The sequence below is a fragment of the Vitis riparia genome, chromosome 14 (genome assembly GCF_004353265.1).
Source record: "Vitis riparia cultivar Riparia Gloire de Montpellier isolate 1030 chromosome 14, EGFV_Vit.rip_1.0, whole genome shotgun sequence".
Lineage (NCBI taxonomy): Eukaryota > Viridiplantae > Streptophyta > Magnoliopsida > Vitales > Vitaceae > Vitis > Vitis riparia.
The window spans coordinates 16,190,508-16,209,278 of NC_048444.1; the positions used below are offsets into that span (position 1 = coordinate 16,190,508).

Below are 18,771 nucleotides of genomic sequence, written 5' to 3' on the forward strand. Positions count from 1 at the left end.
TTAGGGTGCTTTTGAGAGAGTCCTATGCGAGCCACTTTGCATACAATTGGAGATTTTAGGATGCCTGTAAAATAATGTGAACCATTGTAATGGAGATGTATTTAGAAGGTGAAGAAGATGATGGTCATGGATATCGGTTGGTTCAATAGATTCAGTTGTGGAAGGCATCAGTAATGCACCATGGCCTTCGAGATTCAACATCATTTAGCTCCATTGGTACGTGTCTTCAGTTCCTCTCTTCATCGAGTTCCACTCGCCAAACAGGAGAAGAGCCTTGTGGTTCTTTTCATGGTCAAGGTCATTGGTGAATATAGTCATCTGAGTCAACCTGAATGAGGACACTTCAAGGAACAGCATGCTGCCATAATGCCTTGTGAACCTGCTCTAATTGTTGTGGATTCAACTCCACCTAAGTCAGAACCTAAACTGTGGCAACCGCAAGTGACAAACGACTTATAAAATTTGATAGTGATGAGTTCACCATTTCAAGGTCATCGTGGACACCGGAGAGGAAAGATTCTGTACAAAACTTGATTCCGGTTGAGAAATCGCTTGTTTCTATGAGATTCAATCATCGGAGAGCCATCAAATCCATTCCTGAAGCTAGGAAGGTACTAAGAATATCCAAGCCAAAGCGGCGCAACATGTTAGAGAGCATATGGGGAACTAGGTTTTTTTAGAGCATATTTTGGTGCATTCTTAGGCAAAATCTACCTTCTTATGTCAATCACCTTATGATGCAATGGAGAAATGCTTAATGGACCAACAGAATGCTTCATACTCTAGTTGTTAATCCTAGTCCGAACCTGCTTTTTAGTTGTGAAGGCAGGCAAGACTTCAACAATTGGCTACAGGTGCATTTAGGCCCGCTCTTCCTAACTACTCCACCATTCACTCTCCAATAAACTTCTTCTCAATCATCCCAAGCATACATGAACTATGCATGCATGTTCACCTCTCATACCCACTAATTCTCAGTCTTCACATTCACAAAATTCATACCATATCCACCACCTACGGCTCCACTCGCCATCAAACCCACCCCTCTAACTACTTCCTTCACTCATTCCACCACTCAAACACCACCCGACTTTAGTCCCAAAGCTGCCCATGTTCACCAACCACTCCTCATTTGCATCACCATCAACCCCCATCATCCCCCATCATCCTGTTACTGCCCACACAACCACCACAAACCCACCACATGGCCACCACACAACCTACACAACCCATATGGCCACCACACAACCACCATACAACCCACACAATCACCATGCAACCCACACAGCCCTCACGACCACCACAATGCCCACATAGTCACCACATGCACTTCCTAGAACTACAATGATGAAAGATTTGCAATGAGCTCAAATGATGTGACACTAACCATCTTCGATTCAATCGACCTAGCATCTTCATCATTCACTTGCACCTCCAGATCTAGGGTGCATGAGGATAGCGTAGTGAAATAAGCTTGAGTCCCTCCAGAATATGGCAATGCAGTTGGGTGCATTTGTGCTGATGGAACTGTCATTGTGGAAAGAGGTTGTAAAAGATGCACAACCCTTTCAAATGAAAATTATGCAAAAGTTTTTTTGGTAGTAGTTCAAACAAAATGATAGATGTCCAATTTGGAGCCTCATCAATAAGTTTGAAAATGGTTAATGCATATTCAAATGGCCACATGAAAGTCAATGAGCTCCTAGATTCATTGGAACTGCTAAGTTGGCTTTGCATGGGAATAGGGGCGATCAAATCTTTACCAATGCATGGCCACCTTCTAGTACAGCACCCCAAGCCATATGTCACCCTCTTAATTCATCTTTTGATATTAAAAAACTTTCATCTTTTAAAAATTTAATTTTTAAGCAATTTTATTCTCAAATAATTCTCACATAATTTTTAAAAATTTCATTCTCAAACAATTTTTCAAAATTCCAATTTTCAAAACTCTAATTTTCAAAACTCCAATTTTCAAATAATTTTCCAAATTTCCTATTTACAAATTTAATTTTTAAGAAATTCAATTCTCAAATATTTAAAAAAAAAAAATCCATTCTCAAACAATTTTTCAAAATTCCAATTTTCAAAACTTCCATTTTTGAACAATTTTCCAAAATTCCTATTTTTAAATTTAATTTTTAAGAAATTTAATTCTCAAATATTTTTTTTTTAAATTCCTTTCTCAAACAATTTTTCAAAATTTCAATTTTCAAAACTTCCATTTTCAAATAATTTTCCAAAATTCTCATTTTTCAAATTTTCAATTTTCAAAACTTCCATTTTCTAATAATTTTCCAAAATTCCCATTTCCAAATTTAATTTTCAAAACTTCCATTTTCAAACACTTTTTCAAAATTCCAATTTTCAAATTTAATTTTCAAAATTCTCATTTTCAAATAATTTTTCAAAATTTCAATTTTCAAAACTCCCATTTTCAAATATTTTTTTTTTAAAAAAAAAGGTTTTATTTTTTTAAATTTAATTTTTAAGATTTCAATTTTCAAATAATTTTCAAAACTTTAGTTTTCTTTCAAATAATTTTGATTACACTCCAGATTTCAAATATATTTTTTTAAAATTTTACCACTTTTCATCCTTCATGAAGGTTTTAAGTCACTAAAAATCTCGGTTTTTAAATAAACTTGCTACCTTTCTTTTCAGGTAAGCACTTTCACAAATTTTCTTTGATTTTAAAATAATTTTCCACTTTCCTTGATTTTTTAATAAGCATAAAGACAATTTTCATAATTCCAAAATAATGGAATTTATGGGATCAATTCATGCAAAATAAATTGGGCGTTGGTGGGGCCCAACATTCATAATATTTCTTTCAAAAATAATTCAAGTGAATTGCATGATTGATATTGTTTGATTTTGTGCGAAATGTTTTACACTTATTATTATGCACTAATCATGTTTCATTGATAGCACATCTTTACTTGCTGCTAAGGTACGATCCCACTTCCTTTTTACTTATTCTCATGCATGATTCATTTTATTATTTTGTATCCATTGATTTCCTTATCAATTGTCACACTTGCTTCACCTTATTTAGTAGAGACCCATTTTTTGGGACTTAGAGGAGTGTTATGGTCTTTTATTGTACGTTCCCAATAAGTAACATGACCCCCGAACCCTACTTTGATTTTCCACAGATTGTCTCTTCCAAATAAGGAGTCACACTTAAGGTTTTCTTTCTTATTTTGTTTTCCCTTAAAAATAAAACAAAAATAAGTGGGGATTCCAAGTCTTTTCTAAAAATCAAAATTTTCACCAAATAAATGAAAAGTGAGTCTCACCATTCGAGTGGGAACGCACGTGAAAAACGTGGGTCTATACACATAAAGTCATCTAATTAATTAATTAGCCCAATCTAAATACCTTGTTCACTATTCCTTATGCAACCTTGTTTAATTACGAAAATGTCTTTTTTGCACAAGAGTGAACCTAGAGCTAATCCAATCCTAATAAATTGTGTCAACATGATGTATGAGCTTAAAGTAAGGACCATTGGGACTCATAGGAGTATCGGCTCCCTCATAATCCAATTTGGAAATTGATTCGACATCTCACTACAAAGAATCAACTACATTCTAGTACTCTATGTAAATAACAACAAGATGAAACTTAGGTCTATGACCTATTATCCACTACATGCAAACTCCTCATGAATTTGTGATAGTAATCTAACAAGGTAGTGTTATCACCTATCAAGAATACCTCTCCAATATTTGAGTTAGAAATACTATTTATTATATGATCAATTAACATACTCTAACTCTAAGGAGCATATGTCAAATTTTACTTAAGGAATTACTAAATCACAAATTTCATAATCACATGTCTTTTTTATCACCCAATGGGACACATTGTCTCAAACCCATGAGATATCATGGTACATCTATTGAGAATACCTATTGCCACTAGCATCCATAATAGTAACTTAATCCATAGGGATAGATGACCACTTTAGGGTCTCATCCATAGGTTAAAGCTTCCTATTGATTTTAGTACAAACTCAATATCCTCTCAAGGTTGAGAACTCATATAGTATAGTTGTTTGGAAAAACATGACAACCGATAGTCTTACGTCATAATTTACCATAGTTCTTGTCTAGTGTGCATCTACACTAGTACATTCATCATAGGAAACCCATCCCGATGACCAAAACAAGTCATCTTGATGATCAAGACAAGTTATCCCTCCAATTGCAAGGTAGTGCACTACAATCTCTATTGGATTGCCTAAATGTATGAACTGATTGTGGATAACTTATCCACTTACAAGGAACCCACGACTTGTTTCATCTATACAACTCCTAATATACCCATGTCATGTATTGCACTACTTCATGGGAATTTTCCTAATATTTTTATAAGTTTTGATCAATTATCAATATTTTTTCTCTAAATTCTCATCCAATATTTTTTTGGTATTTTCAATATTTTAATCCTTGGTTATAGTTATTTTTATTTTTATTTTGCTTTTTAGTTAATTATGTAATAAATGTATAATTTTTGTAAAATTATACATTAGTTACAACCCAAAAAATATTAATTATATGTTATTTTACCATTATTTTGTATACTACGATCTTATTGTATTACATTAATGAGTTAAAAATATATATTATTGATGATGCTCAAACTGGTTAAACATTGTCATCCTCAAAATATTATTCAACCCTACTCAACTTAAATCATAGCATTGAGAAAAATAAATGATATATAAGCAATGCTATAATTTTGCTCAAGCAATATTTGAATTTCAATTGCACTCTTCAATACAACATTTCTACATTTAGGAGCAAAATTATTCAATTTGAAAACATTATTTATTTTCGGGAGTGGAATAACAATATTTAAGGAGTAGAATTTTGTTAAACTTTTGCCCATGCTATGATCAAATTTTGCTATCAATTGGAAATTAGGATTTTTTTTTTAGCTGAATTTCTATATTTGGAAGCGGAATAATACCATTTGGGAATAAAATTGTGCTGATATTCCACTGATATGTGTGAAATGGAATAATATATATGATCATATACATTCTCATTTTTCTAAATTGTGAATGACAAACTAAATAGTCAAATATTTTTAATTATATAGCCCCTTAAATAGTGAAAGCATCCCATGATTGTTTAGACCCCAAAATTGCCAAGCCCATTGCTTTTAGGAATTTGGATGAGCCCACGTGGAAGGAGCTTCAAGATGAGAATTAAAAAAAAAAAAAAAAAAAAAAAAAGGAAGGAAAACAAAAAAGGGAAGAAGGAATTTTGTTGAAGATTTTATTTTATTGTATTTTCTTTTATGAGGAATATATATATATATATATATATATATATATATATATATATATATATATAAAGGATTTTTGGGATAGAAAACTTGAAAGGATTCCAAGAAAGGTATTTATTTTTTATTTATTTAACTTTATTTTTGTATTGTAATAAATTTGAAAAGTGTGATGAATTGTATGGTTTAATGGCCTATATAATTTAAACCGTGATTTCTTATAATATAATTTTCCAAATCAGAATATTGTTATTTTATTTTATTGATAGATTTGTTTATTTGTTGTATATTTATATTAAGAAAGCTTTTTTTTTTTAATTAGGAGATTGCATGATTGATGTCATTGATAAAGATTAATGTGAATAAACTCAAAAATTTATCCTTTAAAGAAATTAATCATGTAAAAATATATATTCCACTTTCCCTTGTGTGTGTTTTTTTTTATTCCATATTAATTTGGGATGTAATATAGGGCATGTTTGGTTGGCATTTTCAAAATCTGTTTTTTGTTTTTGAGAACAAAAAATATAAAAAACACATTAGTAAGATAATGTTTTTTGTTCTCAAGTGTTCTCCATGTTATTTAAAGTTTGTTTCCAAAAAACAAAAAAAATGGTGTTCTATGCATTTTTACCACTATTTTGAAAAATTAAAATAAATAAATAAATAAATAAAAGAATGTTTTCCGTGTTTTCAATCAATGTTCTTTGTGTTCTATGTGTTCAGCATTATCCGATAATTTTTTTTAAATTTTTTTTATGATTTCCATTTCAATATTTTTGGATTTTTTGGGATATTTTTGGATGCATTTTAAACCTAAAACCTTCATAAATTTTAGGATTTCCTACAAACCAAACAAAATGTTAGAAATTTGAGGCTAATCCAAACTATGATAATCACCTTAGAGGGGGGGTGAATAGGGTGATGGTCTCTTTTCGCAAATATAAACTATGTGAATGAAGAGACAATTATATGCAAGTATATAATAAGCAATGTAAAGACAATTGCATATAAATTAAAAGAGTTAGGGAAGAGAGAATGCAAACACGAGAGTTTATAGTGGTTCGGCACTTCCTTGCCTACGTCCACTCTCCTCAACCTCCTAACCGAGTGAGGGTTCCACTATCTTGAAGCTTCAACCAAGCTTCCAATCTCTTTACAATTGGATTATGGTTCCAATTCACCCTCTTGGACTTTTGGCTCCAAGCACCCTTTACACTTCTCAAGAGTTATCCCACTCTTGAACAACCTCTCAAGTGATACCCCTCACTTGAGAAAATTCCTCTCAAAGATATACAAATAATGATCTCACAAAAATCCTAGCACAAGAACTTTAAGCTCAAATGATACAAGAGAAACTAGGATTGAATGGTGCACTAAAGATATGCAAGTTTTGGAATAATGGTGCACTCAAAAATACTCTTTCAAGGCTCAAATATAATCAAGAAATATTTGGGAAGGTTTAGCTTATGAAACAATGAAGTTTGGAGCTTTTTTATAGAAGAAAAAAGTCATACTAGCCGTTGAGGGTTCGACCGGTCGAGTTAGGGGTCGACCGGTTGACTAGCCGTTAGGAAAAGTGATCGTTGGCCCTCAACCGGACCTCAACCGGTTGAGGTTCAACCTTGACCGGGAAGAGGAAGCCACTGGGAGAGAGAGAAACTTTTTGGCTCCCTCAACCGGTCCTCGACCGGACGAGCACAACCGGTCGACCGGTTGAACCGGTTGAGCCATTCTTTTGGCTCAACACTCAACCTTTTTCAACTTAAAACCTTTTAACACAAGTTTGAAAATCATTTAATACAAGGTTTTAGTTGAAAACATGAAATCATCTAATTCTCAAGATATTTAAAACAATATTACTCTTGGATGGTTTTGGTGCATAAATAAATAATGAAATGCATGAAAGTCCTAGTGCACCAACAACCTTACAAAGATATCCTAAGAAGTTTTGGTCTTGAAAAACTCTTCTCTTTGAGGTTGTCTTTTTCTTCATGATTTCTCCTTGGCTTGATTTGTCTTTGGATTGCCACTTTGGAAGTTGTCTTGCCTAATCACACTTGAAATATGATCATTAGTTCTAAACCTTGTTTTGTTATCATCAAAATCAAATTAACCAAACCTTGGTTTCACACAAAACATAAACTATAACACAAAAGACCAATAATGCAAAAAATGAAAACTAAAAAATAAACTGAAACCCTAACCAAGTTGCAATAATCGCATATCTGGATTTTAGCTTCAGTGAGTAATGTTTTGATTTAGAAGAGAGAAATAGTTTAACCTTAATAAATAAAAATTTGGGTCTTGGAAGAGAAATAGAGAACAAGAGGAGATAGGAGATTGAGAAGAGAATACGGAGATAGAGGATTGAAAAATATTCAAGGAAAAGTTAATAAATTTCTACAAATAAATTAATTTAATTTACTTGAAGAAAATTTTTATTTTTTATATAATAATTAAATAAAATTTTAATTTTAATTTTAAATAAAATTATAAATATTTTTAAACAAAAAATTATCATAAATATATCATCATTAGTTATATTTTTTATATTATTAATTACATTTAAAGTATAAAAAATAGATCATGAGTTTCCAAGTATGATCATTGCTCATATCATAAATTTTATCTTCATAAAATCTAATCATTGATATTTACCGATTTTGATTCTAATAGTTTACCAATTATTGAAATCAAACATATTTAGACATGTTTACACAGTAATCCTTTATTTAAAAAAATTAAAACCAATGTAATTTTTTTTTAGAATTGAACATTTTTTTATGAAGTTTGAATGTGGAAATTATTTATATATTTACAATATCAAGATAATTGAAGAAAATACTTAACTTAAAAAAAAAAAAAAAAAAAAAAAAAAAAAAAAAAAAACCAACAACAACAACTTCTAAACAAGTTTTTTATTTTATTTATTCTTAAAAATTGTTTTTATTAACTTAATCAAACATGTTTTTTTTAGAACAAAAATTGGTTTTTAAAATTCAGTTCTCAAACACAATTTTGTTTCTAAAAACACAAAAAACCGTTCTTAAAAATTATTCTTAAAAACAATTTTAAAAAACACTTCCCATATAGACTCATCTTCTCTTTGCATCAATGGAATCCTTGGGTTCCTAAAATTGTATAAAATAATTTTGATGAGTCCTCTTTGAGAATAAATTGTTTGTTTTTTTGGAGAAACAAATTCATTTTAGTTAATATATTATATTTGTAAATGGTCCTTATCTTTATAAATATTTCACTTTAAAATAAATTTGTATAACATTATTAATAACCAAAATTATTTTTTTATTCAAATTAAGACATTTAAATTGTATTATGATATTCTAGGTAATTTTTTTTCTTGAATTAACATGTAAAAGAATGGTTTGTTTTGGATATAATACTTTCAATCGTCATATCTTGAATTAACCAAACTAGATTACAAAACAATGAGATTAAGATACAAAATCATGAGACCAATAATAAAAAGCAATAGGATTAAGATACAAAGGAACGAGAGTAAAGATATAAAGGAATAAGATTAAGTGATGATGTTCTAATTTCACATTTTGGAGCAAAATTATAAGTTTATAGAGTGGAATGACAAATTTGAGGGATGTTGTTTGAAATTTGGGGTGGTTTTTATTGATTTTGTGGAGGATTTTACTACTTTTAAGAGTAGAATTTGTGGTATTCCTTCTATAATTCCCTAAGTAGTTCATTTCTTCACTATCATGAACAAAAATTCAATTTTTCCTATAATATTAATATATTTTATTTTGCATTTGTAGGATATGATCTATCAAAAGAAATAAATATATTTTTTTTTCCAAATACACATTTTCTATAAAAAAAATTTAACATAATATTTTATTTCCCTATTTTGTTTTATCCTTATTTACATATTTAACTATTATGTTGAACTGTTTTTTTCATGGTGCATAAATTTTATACAAATAAATCTTATATAAATCCATTTTTACCTATATTAGTTGAGAATATTATGAATTACCTTAGTGATAATATTATGAAATATATATTTTAAAATTTGTTTTTTTAAGATAATTTTTTAGTCGCTTTTATATGAACACATTTTTTTTCATGTACTAATGTTATGAATATACACTTTTTAAATTTTTTTTTTAAAAATTAAATAAATAATATATTTTTGGGAAAAGTGGGGTTTGACTCATTAATTAAAAAAAGTGAGGAAAAAAACCCAAATTTTACAAATTTATTTATTTTAAAATCCGTGCATTTTTTATAAGTCAAATAATTATCTCTTAAAATGACCTTTTTACTTACTTGTCAGGATAGTAATATTAATTAACAATTTTTTTAGAATAGGAATTGATTTAAGATCAATAAAATAAGAAATTTTAAAAATTAAAAATACAATTAAAACTAAAAAACTTTAAAACTAAAATATAAAATAAAATATTAACTTTCACTTTGGTAAATCACATTAGTAGAAAATATAAATATTAGAAAGAGTTAGAAATACTACAAGAGTCTATATATATTTTTAAAAAATTTTTAAGTTCTTTTGTTTTAATTTTTAAATATTTTAATTTTAATTATATTTTTAATTTTAAAATTTTATTATTTTTATTGTTGATGTCAACTAACAAAATTTTTTATTTAATTTTATTAAAAAAGTGAGAAGATGAATGGATTTAAAATTTATATTATCGATAAGTTTTATTCAATTTCTATATTGTCGATAATGTTAATAAATTCTATATAATACTTTTTTTTTATAAAAAAAATTGTTTTCCTTAAGATCATTTTTATATAATTTTTTTTAAGAATAAATTTTTATAAGATTTTTTAAGTAAATTATTATAATGGAAAAGGATAAAAATGAAAAAAGAAAAAGAAATTTAAAAAAGGGAAAAGTAAAATATGTATAATCGGTGAGAGGAATTTTCCTCTTCAAATCATCTTAACTTTTTACAAATTAATAGGATCGCACCATGGAATCCAATAGTTGGGATCCTGTATTCGGTAGGTATTGGTACTATAGTTTTTCCCATCTTTAGACAACCCAATTTCTTTTTTTTCTTTTTAAAATTGTTTGTCAAGTAAAATTATGCTTAGAAAATACAAGGAGGGTTAGTATATGTCGTAGTAATTCTAGAAAGTGTTTCTTATTTTTTTAATAATTGAAACATAAAAAATTAATTGCTATAAACACCAAAAAAATGTTTTATAAAATCATTATTAAACAAATTCTTTTTGGAAGTAATTCTAGAAAGTATTTTTATCATTTTCAACAGTTGAATAATAAATATTTTCAAGTATTAAGAACATTAAAAGTGTTTCTTAAAATCATTATCAAACATATTCTTATTCTTTTTATCAATTTATTTGTTGGTTTTTTTTTCTTTCATACTTTTTCTTTGAATAATGTAAAATCAATGCCTAAATTATTGGATTATAATTTGTGCAAGTTCACACGTGTTTCATATTTTTCATCTAGTTTTTCATATTCTTTGTGCTCTTTTCTTAAATCAACATAATAACTTAAAGTTACTTAAGAGCTTAGTTTAAGTTATTAATTAAATTAAGTATATTTACTAAAATAATTTAATAATATGACTTAAAGTGAAAAAAATAACTTTAAGTAGTAATAAGTAAAAACAATTAACTTACTGTTCATATCTTTATTTTATCTTTTTACCTCCTATTTGTCATAATTACTTCTATAATATCTTTTATTACTCTATAACCTTTATTGTTACTCAATTTTTTTTACTCTAATTATAATTTATGAGAGTAAATATGTGAATTTAATGATTTAAAATATGTTTTAAGTTAATTTTATTAAATAACCTTAATAATTAAAGTAAAAATTAAATAATAAATTTTAAATTAACAACTTAAGTATAATTTAACTTAAAATCAACTTAAGTCATTAAGTAATAGTCTGTAATATTTTTTATAATAAAATATAATTTAATCTTAAAAAATGTCATGAACAATATTTTACTATTCCTAAGTATGAAAAAATGGTACAAAAATATTGACGCCTATTAAAAACAAATTGATAATATATATAATAGGTTATCTCAATTTAACTCGTAGTAAACTCATAAACAAATTCTATAAATTTTAAAATATAAACACTATTATTAATTAGATATTTAAAATATGAAATTTGCATTTGCTATCATTCATATATAATGTTTATTATTTGCTATTATAGTAAGACAATGTTTGTTTTTTGACTAAATAAAAAAAGTCAAAATATTCAATTTTTTCTATTTAATTAAAAATAATCTATGAATATCAATCAATATAACAAAATCAAACTAATTGATGATAAATTTATTTTAATTATATCAGTTGATATTAATATGTTATTTTTATTTAAATAAAAAAATCAAATATTTTAACTTTTCCAAGTCAACCAAAAAAACCAACACCACCTTAAGGTTTTTTTTTTGGAATTTCGGAACACCTTCAAGAGTTGGTGGGTTGCCCAAGAGTGAAGACGGTAAGCAAAGAAGGGCCTACAACCAAAGGCAAATTAAGTAATGGTGGACAGTTGACTATAAGCTGCATTCGGCCAAACAAGGCCTTAAAAAGTAGGACCCACAAGCCCCCGAAACAGGCTAACCATTTGTCCACGCGTCACGGAAACAGTTGCATTTCTCGGCCTCTTCAGTACAACCTGGACTCCTACTCAGCAATCAAGCAGTAATCACCTGCAGTCGATACCAGCAACTTCATCAGTGCCTCAGGAGAAAGCACTGGCCCCGCCCCCTCAGAAATCAAACAGGTGAGAGAAAGACGCTTCAAAAAAGCAATAGGAGTATGACACGTGTACATATATTAAGGATTGTGCAACACCGCCAACACGTCTGATAATAACATGATATAAACGACGGTTTTGATTCCATGATTCCATCTCCCTGTCTCTTCCTCTCCCTCGCTCCCTCAGTCCCTCCTCATGCTTCCCTTTTTACAAATTTACTGGCTTTCACTACAAAGCTCTTGTGGCAATTGGTGTACTATTTTTCTCATTCTCTTTCCATTTTCTTGATGCACGAGAAAACTCTCCAAACGAGACGCTTGAATCCTACCCAGAATCATCTTAACTCTGTTTTCCATTTCGAAGAAGCTTTATAACGCTCTGTTTCTTCCTTTAGGAGTCTCATACCCCTCTTCACCTCCCCACCTCGCTTTTGGTCTCGCGCTCTCTCCGCATTCCCTTGAACATACAGAGTTCGTCTGCATTCTCCTAGAATTTGTACGTCAATGCCTTTCCTTTTGATGTTAATGATTTATCTCGGTTGTTTATGATTTTTTATATGGTCTGTTTGGTTGCTGAGAAATTGCGGGGAATAGAAATGAGCGTTAGGAGTAAAGGAGTTCAGACGCTAAAACCCCAAGTGTTTCTGTACCAACTTTTCATTTTTACATTTTTAATGTTTTCTCGGCGTTCAAACGGAGTGATACGTTATTTTAATCTGTCAAAGATACGATAACAGGGATGGAGCGTTTGGGAACTGCTTGGATTGAAATAATTTTGTATCATCATGGGTTGTGACTTTCAAGCTCCTCTGTTTTAATGGAAGAAACTATTAGGGTAAGGATAAAAATTAGGAAGAATCTGAATTCTCTTATTTAATTTTCCGTAAAGGAAAGTATTATGAAAAAAGGGAATGGAATTTTATATGCGTTCGGGTAGAGATTTTTGAGGTTCAACATTCTTTTATTTCCATCCTTGTTTTTCTTTTTTCCTCGGCCTTCCTGTGATCCAAGTTTTTTAGAAAATATAGGGCCTGTTTGGTAAGGTTATTGCTTTCTAACTTAAAAAACACCTTTGACAAAATTTTGATAGAGAAAATTTTTATGGATATTGTTATGAAAAAAAGGTTATTTTTTAGAACAATTCTGAAGTGTTTCAATTGTTTCTTAGAGTTTTCTGAGCAATAATTACAAAGATGGAGAATGCTTTGCAAACGTTTGCATTGCATATAAGTATAAACAATTGAAAAGCCTAGAGAATGTTATTGGCATTTGAGTTCCCAAATGGAATTTTTATCTAAACATTTGAAAACTATATTTAAGCATTGATATCAAAAACTATTTCTCGAGAACTATTTTTGAAAGCGTTCCCAAACAGGCCTAGAGTCTCTAGTCAATTTAGCAAATATTTTTTTGAGATTCTTTGGAGGGTAGATTTTGTTTTTAGTCCCAGCTAATGAAGATTCAATGTTTTATGTTCGTTTCTTATCCTGCATTTTCTAGAGTCCAACCAGACCATAATGTTCTTGGGTTCTTTGTTGTGGGAGATGAACATTTATAGAAATAATTGTATTTGTTCCTCAGTTTTGTTATATGTATACTAAAATTGGTTACTTATTGGATTCTATAACTGAGTGTTGGACACTAATTCAGGTTAACTGTTTTAAGGTACAAAAAATTATTTTTAATATTCCTCCGCCCTCCATTCATTTCCTTATAAAATCAGGGTTAATGGAATTTTCTTTTTTTTTTTTTTCTTATTGGAAGAAGGCAAAGGAAAATTTTAATTTCATGTTGTTTCCAACAAATGGAAGCCCATATGGACTAAGTTAAATGATTTGTACCAGACTTAGTTGATTGGGGAGCATTTCTTTTATTAGTTCTAAATGATGAAAATCTTGGATTTAAATGAAAAATATAGGCCTTTTTTGACAACTATTTTTTAAAACAATTTTTTGTTCCCTAGAACAAAAAAATAGAAAAACACATTGAGTAACTAGAAAACAAAAAACAATTGTTTCTTCTTAAAAACAGAAAACATGGTGTTTTTAGAGAATATCTTTTAATCGCTTTCAATTGTTTTCACTTGTTTTCTAAGAGTTGTTTTAAAAAATAATCATATTAATATGGAGAATAATTAAAAATAAAACATTACAAATAACAATTATTTTTAAAACATAAAAAATAGGTTAAAAACATATTAGGTTCCCAAACAAGCTTTTGTTCTATAAAATATTAGAGTATACTTTTTAAAAATTATTCTCAAAAATCATTTTTTAGAGCTGTTTTCAAAAACACTTCCCAAACAGAACCATAATTTCTTATTTTACTGTACACTGCTCTAGCATAAAGAAACTACACATTTGGTGTTAAGAAGTTGCAAGAGCTATGATTTAGTAGTGGTAGTAGTAACATAAAGATGGTGGCGGCAAGGGTGGTGAAGAGTTGGAGTTGAAATGTTGATGGTATGGTAGTGCTGTTAATATCAGTTTTATTTAATAAAAAGTTGCCCTGGATCAAATCTCTATTAGTATCATATCCAAGTAATGTCTCCTTCTATACCCCTATATTTGCTTGTTTAGAGAGAGAAAAATAAACAATTGAACTCATTGTTTGCTTTTAGTTCATACATGTATGCATACATATTTTTTTATCTATTTATTTTTTATTATGTATGTATCTATTTTTATTCCCCAATCAGGCCCATACATGCATCTAAAGTGATTTGAATATTTACTTCAATGGTAGTATCATTCCATACCATTATGGAAGAATGCTCGGGTAATGCAGGTGCTTTCTTAAGGACAAAAAAATTGATCCAATTTCATTTGGTATTTTGGCTCTAGTTTTGACTCTCCATGTTGAGAACCAAATCCTCTTTTCAAATGATTCGCTGTCTATCTAGTCCCTCAACTCATCAAACTTATAAAGTCTTTTAAGATTAGCTAGTCAAAGGTTGGGAAGAGAGGCCAAGCAGTGAGGAATGAACCTATGGTATCTATTAACAAGAGGACAACAATGATGGTTTGGTTCCATTGTCCCATGTAGAGACTTTTTATTATAGTACAATTGGTTTTTGGTAGTTTACTTGTTTAAATTTTTTATTCTAAGTAGCGGTTGACCTTTCGTCAATTTTTTTTCTTAGTCTTTTTATTATATTTAAAAAGTTCATTTCCTTTTGGCTCATAAATAATATTCCTTTCCTAGAATCTTTCCCAATTCTTGCCAGGAAAGATAGGAAATTAGTAAAGTTTTTGCATTAAGGAAAATAGTATAAGAGTTTATATATATGCCTATGTAGTCTTTCAAATTTCTTACATTAAGGAAAAGAGTATAAGTGTCCATGTAGTCTTTCCTATTCTTTTGGTTCATAAAAAATATTTCTTTCCTAGAATATTTTCCTATTCTTGCAATGAAAGATGGGAAATTAGGAAAGTTCTTGCATTAAGGAAAATAGTATGAGGTCTATATATACCTATACAGTCTTTCAAAGTGCAGAATCATTATTTAATTAAAAAATTTTCAGCATCTATTATAATTCTTTTGATGGTGTGATTTCTTTCTTTTTAAGTGTAAATGCTTAGGAAACCCTAGGTGTGATTGCCAAGAATCTATCATTTCTTTTCTTTCTTTTTCTTTGTTCTTTGATTTTTCACATCTTTAACATTATAAAATAAAGAAAAAACTTCTATACTGCTGAAAATTTAGAGGTACTGCATTACTAAGAGCCTAGAAGAGATGGAAGAGTTGATTGTGGTGAAGTCTATGGAATGAGGATTTTTTCAGAAAAGTTGAAATTGTTGTAATCATGTGGGCTTGTTATGGAAAAGAGGAGTGCGAAAATGGCATTCATGAATTCATAGGTTTGTATATCCTTCTCCTGAATTAGGTTTTGTTTCAATGTGAGACATTGGGTCAACTAACTAGAAGAGAAGCCTTATTGCTTGAAACTTTTGTTGGGAATTTGTAGTGACCTTTGTTTATTTGCTTGTTTTAAGGTTGATTTATGCTCGCAGTTATACGTGTTGTGCTGGAAATATTTGATTGTAATTGTTCTTGGTTTATTTTGGAGAATAACCCATCCTTCTTGTACCCCTTATTTCCTTTATATTCAATTACACCTGAGAGAGTATTGTTGCTCTAAGCCTTCCTATAAGGGGGTGATAGGGTGAAGAAAGAAAATGCTTATCAAATTTATTTGATTTGGAGATGGCTTGAACATTGCAATTGAGGATTATTTGTGGCAAGGACCTTGATATTTTTATTAGTTCTTTATAGGAGAAAACAATAGGCAACATTCTATGTTTAAATAGGATTTGCTGCAGGCCATAGTTTTTTGTCTTTCTATTCTAAGCCTTTCTATAAGATGGTTTAAGGCAAGGCTTTGCGAATTAGCCTTGAGGCTATAAACCCTAGTTAGGGTAATTGAAGAATAAGCCTCACCTTGTCGAGGCTTACAACCTTGAGGTTATTGCTTTGCTTCCGTTGAGGCTTAAGCCTTAAATGTTTAAAGGGTTTTAATGGGTTTGGGGCCATTATGGAATTTTGTCTTAAACCTCCATATTGAGTGACTTTTGATGGGTTCTATGCTTTTGTGGGTATTTGGTATAGATTTTATAAGTTAATTTAGTTCCAATTTTAACTTTTGTACAAAATAGAGGCTTTGTTGACTTTTAATTAATGCTTTAGATGAATGTGAAAAACAGTGATTCAGAGGAATAAATAGGAGAACTGTTGGCTACTCTAGTGGCTGAACTCATCTATATTATTATTGTTTTATTGGTAGTAAGGAAAAATATCACTACAATTCATAGAATAAGAAGAGGAATGACAAACATTAAAACTAATAGAGAGGATTATACAATAATTAAATATGATTACAATTCCTTGAAGGATCTTTTAAGTGATAGTGATAATAGTGCTAAAGATGATTTGATGAAGCTATGAGATTGTTAAATTTTAAAAGAGATAAAAAGGAACTAAATTAGAAATTATTGACAATGAAAAACTATTGATTTTGTTGTTATGAATTATATGGTTTTCTTATTGTTTAATCTTTGTGTGATTTATTATTATATTTCATATTTTTTGATAATTATTTCTTATTTCTTATTTATGTATTTACTTAATCAAGTTATGTAAAATGCCTCAAGACAATCTTTAGTCTTTTAAAACATTTGTGGTGATTGGTTGGAGGGAAAAAAAAAAAAAAAATAGAAAAGGAAATTGAGAATTGTTGAGAATGGAGGGAACGGGGTGAGGGGTGGTGTTTGGGTTCAGGGCAATGTGGGTGTTGTAAATTATTCCTTGCAAAAGAAGCCTTTTGCTTTGCTCTTTGTTTCCCTAATTAATTTACAATATCATTAGCTAAACCTGGGAATCAAGAGAAAGACAACCTAATATACTAGCTACATCCAACATTTTGGAAAGCTACTTGTTGCACATCTATGAACCAGTTTTGGTCTTAGACACCCAAGCAGTCATGATGGAAAAATACTCATTCACCCATGAATTATGTAAGATTAAAGTCTTGAGTTGCAACAAGTTCTAAAAAAGAGCTAAAATCTTTTCCTAATGACTAAATCCTCTATGAACAGTTTTGATAAGGCTTTCAATATTGTACAATGATGATCCTTATTCACACATGCAATTTCCAGTTGAGTTAAATTAGTGCGCTTATCAAAATTGAACTTAATTAAACTTAGTAGAGGTGGACTCTATGTTGTAAGTAGCTCAATGCCTAACCTCTTTGACTTTTAAACCATGTTCAAAACAAGCTATTGAGAGCTTAAAGGAATATTCTTCAAACCTGTAAAGGTAGATGCCCAGAGAGAGGAATAGAAATGTATCAAATCCCAAATAAGCTCTTAGTCCTTCATTTATCCTAAAAAATCATGACATTCCTCTCTTTCCAAAATATGCATAAGAAAATCCTCAAACCCCTTAAATGAGATCAATAATCCATATCTTAGTCACACTTTTAGGTAAACATGATCTATTTCATCTAGATTAAATAGCCTAGTGTCATGAACTTAGGTGTTTCTTCAGCATATGTGTAACTCTTGGACAACTCAAGACACTTGAAGTTGCTAAGTTAGCCATTCTCAAGCTTAACTTGCTATTTTAAGTAGTGCTATGTGACATAGAAGTTAGGGATGAACAAAGGAAGCAATACGTAGAGAGTTTGGAAGAATGGAAGCTTATATTTCACAAAAAATGCTTTACAATACTTGGAAGCACTCAAGTTCTTGGTGCCTTACCCAAATAAGACCTTTTATTTATAGACCTAATGAGAACCCTTCAAAACCGTTATGGTTCCCTAAAATTCTAGACGTGACTATAAGCTATGTACAAGCTACTTATAGGAGCTTATAAGAACTCTCTAGAATACTCCACACAACACCATAGACTTTTATCTATAATGGGGATGTGTAGATGCCTTTGGATCATTTTGGAAGCTTATTGCACTAACATAGGCTTACTTGAGACCATTTTGTGCAAGGTGTAACACTCTCCCTCACCAATGTTGCAGATGTCCTCATCGTTCTTTCTACCCTCATTTTTCAATTTGCTCTTGGAATTTCCACTACACTTTAGCATGCTCCTGGCTAGCCTCATTCTTTATTAATCCCTTCAATTTGACTAAGTATACTATTGCAAGTGGTATCCCTCATCACCTAATGACTTGGTAAGTCATGATATACTTTGCTTCTT

At 29.7% G+C, this 18,771-nt stretch overlaps 1 protein-coding gene across 1 annotated transcript in view; it reads left to right on the forward strand.

Annotated features, from left to right (window-relative positions):
* Nucleotides 1-12,258: 12,258 nt before the first annotated feature.
* Nucleotides 12,259-18,771, forward strand: part of LOC117929786 (histone-lysine N-methyltransferase SUVR4-like) — a 55,002-nt gene continuing 48,489 nt past the window's right edge. Inside the window, 1 exon segment of the mRNA XM_034850194.1 lies at nt 12,259-12,556. The gene's annotated coding sequence lies outside the window, so the exon portion shown is untranslated.